Source organism: Nicotiana tabacum, chromosome 12, assembly GCF_000715075.1.
Source record: "Nicotiana tabacum cultivar K326 chromosome 12, ASM71507v2, whole genome shotgun sequence".
NCBI lineage: Eukaryota > Viridiplantae > Streptophyta > Magnoliopsida > Solanales > Solanaceae > Nicotiana > Nicotiana tabacum.
Genome location: NC_134091.1, coordinates 52,092,264 through 52,103,877, shown reverse-complemented (window position 1 = coordinate 52,103,877; position 11,614 = coordinate 52,092,264).

Genomic DNA, 11,614 nt, shown 5'->3' with positions numbered 1-11,614 from the left:
GGATTATTGAGTTCAAATGGGTAAAAGATTGGGTTGAAAATGGTAGAAATCTTCATAGACTTTAATTAAAGATTTGAGGGTCGAGTTGATGTCGGAATTTGGTGAAATTTATATGGTTGGACTTGTGGTTGGATGGGCATTTATATTTTATAATTTTTGTCGGGTTCCGAGATGTGGGCCCCACAAACGACTTTTGAGTTAGTTTTGGATTTTTATTGGAAAACTAGTATTTCCTTATGGAATTAATTATAATAATTGGATTGAATGAATTGAATTAATGTGGCTAGATACGAGGCTTTCGGAAACCAATTCTCGTGACAAGGGCATAACGTAATAAAGAATTACGCGATTTGAAGTAAGTAACAATTCTAAATTTGGTCCTTAGGGTATGAAACCCCGAATTATGTGTTATGTGATTGGTTTTATGGTGACGCACATGCTAGGTGACAAGCGTGTGGGCGTGCACCGTAGGAATTATGACTCGGTCAAATTCCATGGGATTGTATAGTTGAATAATCTGTTGATATCCGTACATTTTTTACGTGTTAGAGAAAATTTGAGCTAAGACTCGTATTAAAAATCATGCTTAGGCATATGCTGTTATTGTTGGTACCCACTGGGGTCATTTCTGTGGTTGAATTATATGATTCAAATTATAATTTCACACTCAGTCATGTTCATTCATTTCATATCATATCCCAGTATCTGTTGCTATTTATTGATGCATCATATTATCAATTTTGGGCTGATTATCATGATTTCTGAGAGCCCGAGAGACTAGAGAGATTGATGACTGAGTGAGGCCGAGGGCCTAATTGTGAGGTTATTTTTGGATCGGGCTGCACGCCGCAACATGTTTATTATTTTATGCCATGATTGGCTTGATATAGCACTTGGGCTGAAGGAGCACCTCCGGAGTCTGTACACACCCCTAGTGAGCGCAGGTACCTACTGAGTGCGAGTGCCGAGTGCCGAGTGATGAGTGACTGTGAGAAAAGAGTGACTGTGAGGTTGGAGTTAATGGGAGGATTGAGTGACTGTTACTCTGAGAGGATACATTGATTTCATTATTTGCTGCATTTCAGCTGTCATATATCACTATTTTGAAAATTTCGGAAAAACATTATTTTCTATTTCGGTCAATCTAGATATGAAATTTAAGTGAAATCTTAAATGTTGAACTTGCGAGCATGCCTACACTTTTATATTGGAAAGTATTGTATTTGGACTTAGCTGAGAAGCTCGTCACTACTTTCAGTTCTTTATTTATTATTGTTACTTACTGAGTTGGTTGTACTCATACTACACCCTGCACTTCGTGTGCAGATCCAGGCGATCCCAGATACAATGGGTGTTGATTCTTTCGCATAGTCAATTTTATGGAGATTCAGAGGTAGCTGCCATATTTCGCAGACCTTATCTCTCCATCCCTATCCTTTTGTTCTTATATTTGGTCTCAGATTATTATTATAGACCAGATTTTCCCGGACTTGTAATGAATAGATGCTCATGTACTCGATGACACCAGGTTTTGGGAGTGTTGTATCGGAATTTGCTAGAGTTTTGGTATTGTATTAAACATTATGTTATAAAACTTAAAGGAAATCATGGGTTATTGATGTTGTCGGCTTACCTAGTACTGAGATAGGCGCCATCACAATAGGTTAGGATTTTGGGTCTTGACACTAAGTGATTCTTTTGCAGTATCTACACCGGTCGAGGAACCAATAATTGCTAGATGCACTTACCGAGGTTGTACAATGACGATTTGTAGTCATCAGACCTCATCCGATCTAATTAAGTTAGAGATGATGGATTTCAATGCTATCATGGGCATGGACTGGTTAGCATCTTGCTATGCCGTAGTTATTTGCGGAGCAAAGGCAACCATATTTCATTTTCTAGGTAAGCCAGTCCTAGAATGGGTAGGTAATGTATCGACACCCATAGGTAGGTTTATTTCTTATCTGAAGGCGAGGAAAATGATCATAAAAGGGTGTATTTATCATATTGTGTGAGCTAGAGATATAGATGCCGAGATACCTACACTCTAGTGTGTTCCAATAGTAAGAGAGTACGCATATGTGTTTCCGGATGAGCTTCCAGGTATTCCTCCAGAGTGAGATATTGATTTTAGCATCGATTAAATTCCGGGAACTAAACCAATATCCATTCCTCCGTATAGAATGGCTCATGATGAATTGAAGGAGTTGAAAGAGCAGTTAAAATATTTGCCGGAGAAAGGTTTGATCAGACCCTGTACCTCACCTTAGGGTGTATCAGTACTGTTTGTGCAGAAGAATGATGTGTATCGATTATAGGTAGCTAAACAAGGTTAACTATTAAGAATAAGTATCCACTTCCAAGGATCTATGACTTGTTTGATCAGTTGCAGGGGGCTAGATGCTTTTCAAAGATAGATTTGAGGTCGAGGTACCATCAGGTCAGAGTTCGGGAGAAAGCTATTCCAAAGATAGCCTTCATGACACGATATGGTCACTTCGAGTTCCTTGTCATGTCCTTTGGGTTGACAAATACACCCGCCATATTTATGGACTTGATGAATAACATATTTCAGACATTTTTAGATATGTTCATGATAGTATTTATTGATTATATTCTGGTTTATTCACATTCAGAGGAGGAGCATGCGGACCACTAGAGAACGGTATTCCAAACCCTCTGGGATCGTAAGTCGTATAATAAATTTTCTAAATGTGAGTTCTGGTTGAAGTCTGTAGCATTCTTGGGGCATACTGTATCCGATGAAGGTATAAAGCTAGATACTCAGAAGATTGATGCCATGAAATCCTGGCCTAGACTTACTACTCCGACAGAGGTTCGTAGCTTTCTAGGCTTAGCGGGCTGCTACCAGAGGTTCATAGAGGGGAAGAACCATTGATGAAGATGACTCAGAAAGCAACTAAGTTTTAGTGGACAGAGGCTTGCAAGCGAAGGTTCTAAGAGCTTAAGAACAGGTTGACCTCAGCGCCAGTTCTAACACTTCTAGAGGGTCCAGAGGGTTATGCCGTGTATTATGATGCCTAAGGTATCGGGTTAGGTTGTGTCCTGATGCAACATGGGAAGGTGATTGCTTATGCTTCGAGATAGTTGAGGAAGCACGAGAAGAATTATCCAACCCACGACTTTGAGTTAGTCGCGGTCGTCCATACACTTAAGATATGGCGATATTATTTATATGGTGTTCATGTGGACGTATATATAGATCATAAAAGCATGCAATATATCTTCAAGCAAAAGGAGTTAAATTTGCAACAAAGGTGATGGCTAGAGTTATTGAAAGATTACGACATTAACATTCTCTACCATCTACGGAAAGCTAATGTTGTAGCTGATGCCTTAATTCGCCGATCTATGGGTAGCTTAGCATATGTAGAGGCCGAGAAAAGGGAGTTAGCTAGAGAGCTTCATCAATTGGCTTGCTTGGGGGTTCAGTTAGTAGATTCTAATGATGGTGGATTTGTACTACAGAACACTGCAGAATCATCTCTCAAAGGTGAAGTAAAGGAAAGGCTGTATGAGGAACTAGAGATGGTCGAGTTAAGAGAGCGAGTTTCGCAGTAAAAGAAGCCCTTTTTAAAGCTCAAGAAAGTTGGGGTTCTCAGATAAAGAGGTCGCCTGTGTGTTCCAGATGTAGCAGGGCAACGCGAAATGATTATGTCAGAGGCACATTATTCCAAGTACTCCATTCATCTTGGGTTGACCAAGATGTATCATGACATTAAGGATGTGTACTGGTGGAAAAATATGAAGAAGAATATTGTTGAGTTTGTCGACCAACGTCCTAATTGCCAGCAGGTAAAGGTAGAGCACTAGAAGCCCGATGGGCTAATGCATACTATAGAGATCCAGACATGGAAATGGGAGGCGATAAACATGGACTTCATCACGGGTTTTCCTCGTTCACAACATAAGTTCGATTCTATAAGGGTGATAGTTGACAGGCTCACAAAATCAACCTATTTCCTACCGATCAGATCTACGTATACGATTGAAGATTATGCGAAGTTATATATTAAAGAGATAGTGTGGCTACACGAAGGACCTGTATCTATTATATCTGACCGAATGGCCCAATTTAGAGCACATTTCTGGAGGTCATTTTAGAGAGGTCTAGGGACTCAGGTGAATCTCATCACAACTTTTCATCCACAGATTGATGGACAAGCCGAGCGCATGATTCAGACACTTAAGGATATGCTACGAGCATATGTGTTGGATTTTAAAGGAAGTTGGGATGATCATCTACCTCTTATTGAGTTTGCATATAATAACCGTTACCCCTCCAGTATCTAGATGGCTCCTATAGGGTGGTTTGATGTTGGAGAATCTGGGTTACATGGGCCAGACTTGGTTCAGTAGGTCGTAGAGAAGGTAAAGCTTATCCAAGAGCGACTATTGACAACTCAAAATCGTCAGAAGTCATATTTTGACGTGCAACGATGAGACTTAGAGTTTGCAATTGATGACTAAGTATTCTTAAAGGTGTCGCCTATGAAGGGGGCGATGAGGTTTAGAAATAAAGGCAAGCTTAGCCCACAGTATATTGGGCCTTATAGGATTATTCGAAGAGTGGGCCGAGTAGCTTATGAGTTAGAGCTGCCCTCGGAATTGGAGTCCGTCCATCTGGTTTTCCACGTATCTATGTTACGGAAGTGCATTGGGGATCCTACCAGAGTTGTGACCACAGATGATGTACAGATCATGGAGGAATTATCGTACGAGGAAGTTCTAGTTGTCATCCTAGACCGACAAATACGCAAGCTAAGAAATAAGGATATAGCCTCCATGAAGGTTTTATGGAGAAGTAAAAACGTGGAAAAGATGACGTGGGAAGCGGAAGAAGAAATGAAGTCTAAATACCCCCGCTTATTTCAAGCTGAAGATATGGCCAGAGATAGGATATCACAACACAACCTCGTTCAGACCAGTAGGTCGTAAGGTGAGCTCTATTCAGTATTTATGATTGACGGCCATGTGAGGCCAAATGTTGTTATTTATAGACATATTCCCTGTGAGGCATGTATAGTATGTTTTCTGGATGCATGCAGGTTAGTTTTAGTCCAGTGTACAAATGAGACTTTGGCAAAATATTTGCAAGTCTCTAAGGGTTGACATTCGAGGATGAATGTTCCTAAAGGGGAAGTATGTTACACCCTGTACTTTCATGTTAGAATATGTCTTAAGTGAATCATAATGAGACGGAGAGTTTAAGGACCTTTATGAATATAATGGGACTCACTTAGGCGGTGGAAAAGTCCAGCTCGTATTTAAGTTAGTTCTAACTTGTTTAACTCATTTTTCTTATCCAAAACAGTTCCTAAACACTTATAGATGCTCTCCAAGAGTTCCCCCATGATCCTAGAGTGAATCCAAAGGCCAACAACGTAAACCTTGTGTTGGAAATCCAGTGGTGTTTGTAGAACTTGAGTTCTCTTGTTGTAATTGATTTGAGGGTTTCTTCAAGGTGAATTAATCTTGTATTTGAGTTGTTCTTGATGTTCTAAGGTAAGAAATCCTTTCTTTTTCACGTATTTAAACTTGTAGAGTTATGGCTAGTTTATTCGATTAGAAATCCGCAAAGTAATGAGCAGAAATCGTAGTTATGTTATTATCGGTTGTTGGACTGTTTGAGAGGTGTTCTTGCAGCATGTTTTGGCTGTAAAATAGGGGGAATAACCTAAATATATTTTTGTTGTTACTATTTACATATTCCTTAAAAAAGGAAGAGGGTCAGGGTTTGAAAATATGATTTTATTAGACATGAACCGAGCTTGCCGCTCGACGTATCGTTTGTGCTGGTTGTATTTTTTGTATAGCTATTGGTTGTTGTTGGGTTGTTTCTGCAATATTGAAAGTGGGGAAATGTATCAAAAATAAGTGAGGTGCTGCCCGTTTTAATGTAGAATAAGCTTGTCATTTGTTGTATAATAATTATTTTTTCTATAGCTTAACAATAGTGTCAGGTTATTGGACAGATATATTTATATAAGGTATTTTAAGGCTAAACCTTTTCTTCATTTTGGCATGCTCCCGTAGCTAAATGAGATTGATAACGATACAAAACGAGAAATTCGTACTCCTGAATTCATGTACATTATTCTAGTCTCATAACTTATAGTATTCTTCCTTATCAGGACTTCAGTATTACAATGAAGTGTGTGTGTGTGTGTGTGTGTGTATAAGAGAGCAGAAAGTCTATATATACAATATTACAGTACTTTCATTACCATCGAGCTATAATCGATGGGCAAGCTCCTATTGGGCAACCTCTGATCAGATGGTAAGTTATATACCGAGCCTACTGTGGCCGAGCGCCTATGAGTGAGCCCAGTTGGCCGAGATACAGAGCCTAGTATGGCCGAGCGCCTATGAGCGAGCCTACTACGGCAGAGCAGTTATATATATACCAAGCCTTATAGTGGTGTTGCCTGAGTGCAGCTTTATCGGTAAGCTCCACGCCATTCGGAGTTACCGGATCTAGGGTTTATATATATATATATATATATATATATATATATATATATATATATATATACATATATATAGGAATATATGGGTAAGTCGGGGCCCTATTCCGACCATAGTACAACCATCAGTAGAGGCTTGTCGACATACCCTGCCAGTCAGTATAATATGTTAGCCTTGTAGGGCTTATATGTATATTCTTTTGGTTTGTCAGCTGTTATGACGGTCTTGCCAGCCTAGATTTATACCGATGTTCAGTTGGAGCTAGTCTCCATCAGGTTTTATATTTCTTTTTCACAAATTGTCCTACAATGTGGCCTTGCCGGCCAAAGTATCACATTGTATGTTGAGATTCCCTCAGTCTTAGATTGGTACGCTCGGTCAAGTGAGGCACCCGATGCCGGTCTCACCTCTCCAGGTTTAGGGCATGATATTGGGAACTCACGCACAGCCGGAACCGAATCTATGGAAGGAATCTCCGCACTAGAATCACAGATACAAGCCAAATGCACCAGACACTCCTTCTCGACCATACGCCGAGCCTTCACATTTGAAATTACCCTGCTAGTGGATGACCAAGAGTCCCTCTCCACTCCACCCTAGGCAACGTGGATAATGTCACAGTCTTAGTGTGACAATCCAAGATAGCGTGATTTTGAGACAACCAATCCATACCGAGGATAACCTCAAATCTAGCATATCCAACAACAAAAAATTACCATGGTATCGTAGCCCCAGTAGTGACCAAACAAGAGCAATAAGTACGGTCAACCATTTTAGAATCCCCAACGGTGCAGACAAATATACACGAGTATCCAAAGAATCACGAAACATATCCAAATATGAAGCAAAATAGAATGACACATATGAATAAGAGGAATCCACATCACATTAAATTGATGCATCTCTATGGCAAACCGAAACAATACATGTGATAACCGTATCAGACAACTCCATCTCAGGTCTAATTGGGAATGCATAGCAACGGGGTTGAGCCCCACCAATATGACCTCCACCTCTCAGATGACCTCTTACTGACTGGCCTCCACCTCTAGCTGTCTGACCTCCACCTCTGGCTGCCTGGCCCCTGACTCTAGCTGGCTGAGCGGGCGTTGGAGAAAACTGATGCCAGAATCATGGTAGGACTACACTACTATGGCCTGCTACTCCTCAATCTAGGACAATACCTCCTGAAATAACATGTGTCCGCACTCAAAGTAACTCCTAGACTGGCATAGCTGTTGAGTCTGAGACTGTCTCCGATGACCCGAATGATCACCGTAGTAACTTTATAGCAGTGGTGCACTAATGGGAGCTGAAGGTGCACTAAATACTAGCTGCTCGAAACGAGACCCATACGCACCGTGACCACCTGAAGGACCATGAGACACCTGAAGTGCTGACTAAACGGGCCTGATAGGATGGCCTCCACACAATGAACCCCTGCCTCCAGACGAGGCACCATTGAAACCACCAAAATGACGAGGCCTCTTCTTAGATGTCGCATCTCTACCCTATCCACGAATCCTCTCGATCCGCCTTGCAATCTCCATAACCCGAGTAAAAGAATTATCATCCTCGGTCTCTCTGGCGATTTGTAACCTGATGCCAAAAATAAGGCCATTTATGAATCTCTGCACCCTCTCCCTCTCAGTAGGGATCAAGATAGCTGCATGGTATGATAAATCAACAAATCTAGTCTCATACCATGTAACGGTCATGCTGCCCTGCTGAAGGGGCTCAAATTGACTGCAGAAGTCCTCTCTCTGAGTGTAGGGGTATGAACTTCTCTAAGAATAACTGCGAGAACTGAGCCCAAGTGAGAGAAGGTGAACCTGCTGGCCTGTCCCAAACATACTTCTGCCACCACGTTTTTGGCAGAATAAGTCATTTGAAACACTATGAAATCAACTCCATTGGTCTCCATTATACCCTTGTTGCGCAATATCTCATGGCAAAGGGCTAAGAAATCATAGGGTTCCTCTGAAGGTGAACCACTAAACTGAGGGGGAAACAACTTGGTAAACTTGTCCAACCTATGCAGCCTCTCATCTGACATCGCGGGCCTCACCCCGGACTGTGTAGCAACATCAGGCTGAGCTTCCCCAATTGGTGGAACTGTTAGGGTTTGATACCCGTGAGCTGTATGCTATGGAGTGTGTGTGGCAGGATTATGGGCTCCTCCCCCAGCTTGAGAGATAGCTGGTGCCATAGGGAATATATCGGCCTATGCCACACTATCCATAAGGTCCACCAAGCAGACTAGGACGTCCTGAATCACAAAGGTAGAAATGAACCCCTCTGGGACCTCAGTTGGTCCAACTGGCATGGTCGGAATAGGGATCTCCTCCTCCTGCTTGATCTGAGGCTCAACAATAGGTGCTGCTGTGCATGCTCTAGACTGAGCTATACCTCTATCTCTAGCCCTACCTCGGCCCCAACCTCTACACCTGGAAGTGGCTGCAACCTGGGGCTCCGACTCCTAATCAGTTACTGATGCAGTACGTGTCTTCACCATCTGCGAGAGATTAAAAGAAGAATGATTAAAATTTCAGCGATAGAATATAGTCGCACGAAAGAGAGAGAAAGAAAGTGAAATTTTCTAAAGCATTATAGCCTCTAGAAGATAAGTACAGACGTCTCTGTACCGATCCTCAAGACTCTACTAAGCTTGCTCATTACTCGTAAGACATAGGTAACCTAGTGTTCTGATACCAACTTGTCACGACCCGAAATCCCAACCACAAGGCCATGATGGCGTCTAACATCTGCTTACTAGGCAAGCCAACATTAGCTAAAGAATTAACCAGTTTAACAAATTTGAAAGCAAGATATTAAGAACTAAAGTCTGAAATACACTGAATACATATAATAAATCCATAAGTAACGTTGTCCAAACTAATCCTAGAAATCTGGAGTCACAAGTACATGAGCGACTATAATGCTACAAATATAGTCTTAAATAAAATAAACTGTTCGAAATAAGATAGGAAGGGGACTTCAGGGTTTGCGAAATTTGTGCAACTCTACCTCAAGTCTCCTGGATAGATTTGATCTGAGCAATCTCCTCTATGCGCTGCTAGGACTAACACCGGGATCTTGCACAAGAAGTGTGAAAGTATAGTACGAGTACAATTGACCCAATGTACTCCTTAAGTACCGAGTCTGACCTTGATGAAGTAATGATGAGGCTATGACAAGACACTCACTATAAACCTGTATGAATAATAAATAGAAGATAACCGAAATATAGAGAAAACGGATAAACTCATAATAACGGGACCCGAAGGTCAACTAACACAGGCCCCCAGAATAATATCATCTCATAAACTCACATCACAATACAAAAATAGAAAACCACAGCTATAAACAGTTACAACACAACATACCCTGTTGCGGCGCACAACGCGATCCCAAATCCAAATCAACATCTGTTGTAGCGAGCAACCCGATCCGAGTATTATTTCAATATCTGTTGCGGCGCGCAACCCATTATCATTATCAATTCTTTTCCATTCTGTTGCGGCGCGCAACCCGCTCCCAATAACATTTCACTATCATTAACAACGTAATGCAACCAATTCTAAAATCCCAACATAAAAGGCACTAAAGCGTATAAAATTCTAAGGAACTGTGAGTACAAACAGAGAACAACCAATAACTCATATTCATAAAGGATCCTTGCATCGTAAGCTAACACGAACCTCGGCAAGTCATTAACGCAAGAATAGCCAAGGGCTCACACAATCAGATATAACATAATAAAGTGTAATAAGCAAGGTAAATGCAATAAAGGCAATAAAGGCAAGATAGGCATGGAACAGTAAAAACGTTCATTTAACGCATGTGAAAGCATATAGCAGATAGAGCAGATAATAATTAAGGAATGAATTAAATGAAAACACGTAGCAAATCGAAGCGTGTAACAAGATATATCATGGAATAAATGATGACATAATGGTAAATCGCCCACCCTGCATGCTTGAATCCATTACAGTACATATATACTCGTCACCTTGCATATGTACCGTCCCCACACATAATTCATGTAGTCAAAGACCAAACAAGTTATATTTCCATCACTCAAAGTTAACCACGACATTTAGCTCTTTTCAGGATCAAATCAACAATCAACCACGACTTTTTTTTTGGAACAAGCCTCCAAACCAATCGAATTTGGCCAATTTTCATTCAAACAATCCAAAATAAACTTTAGAAACTATCCACGAATGAAAAAGGTTCAATATGTAACCAAATTGAAAAATTCAACAAAAGCCAACCCCGACCCACGCTGTTGAAGTCCGAGATTCAGACCAAATCCTGTTTATCCATTTACCTTGGAGCCTGGTTATGTGATTTGTTTTGAAATTTGACCTCAATTCGAGGTCTAAATCTTAATCTTTTAAAAATTCCTTCATTCTATCCAAAACCCCTAACTTCTACCTTAAAATTCATAGATATGATAAAGAAATTCATGAAAAAGTAATGGGAATTGATGAAAAACAAATTAGAGTTGCTTACTAATAAATTTGGGAAGAAACAAACCTCTCAAGAAATCTCCTCAATGGAGTCTAGGGTTGAGAAATAGTGTAAAATAAGCTAAGTCCAAAACTTTCCACTTTTACCCACCTGCAGATATCGCAATTGCAAACTCTTGTTCGCAATTGAAATGTCCGCAAATACGAACCACTGATCTCCAATGCGATCACTATCACAAACTCACAGGTGTCGCAAATACGACTTTTCCTCTGCAATTGCGAAGAGCCCCTCCATTGCAAATGCGAACTAAGCTTAGCATTTGCGAGTTGTCGGCCCCCTTCTCCATGTTGAAAATGCGACCACCCGCCTGTCCGTAAATGCGACCATTTCTTCGCATTTGCAAAGTCTTCAGTCCTATCCCCAATTTCGCATTTGCGAGCAGCGACTATTTCTTCGCATTTGCAAAGTCTTCAGTCCCAGCCCCAATTTTGCATTTGCGAGCCTGACATCGCAAATGCGAGGCTCGCAACTGCGATTAGGACTTCGCAAATGCGAGACCTTCAACCTGAACAGACCGGCTGTTGTTTCAGCTGTCCAAAATATCCCATAGTGCATCTGATACTCTGCCAAGCCCCTTGGGCTCCAA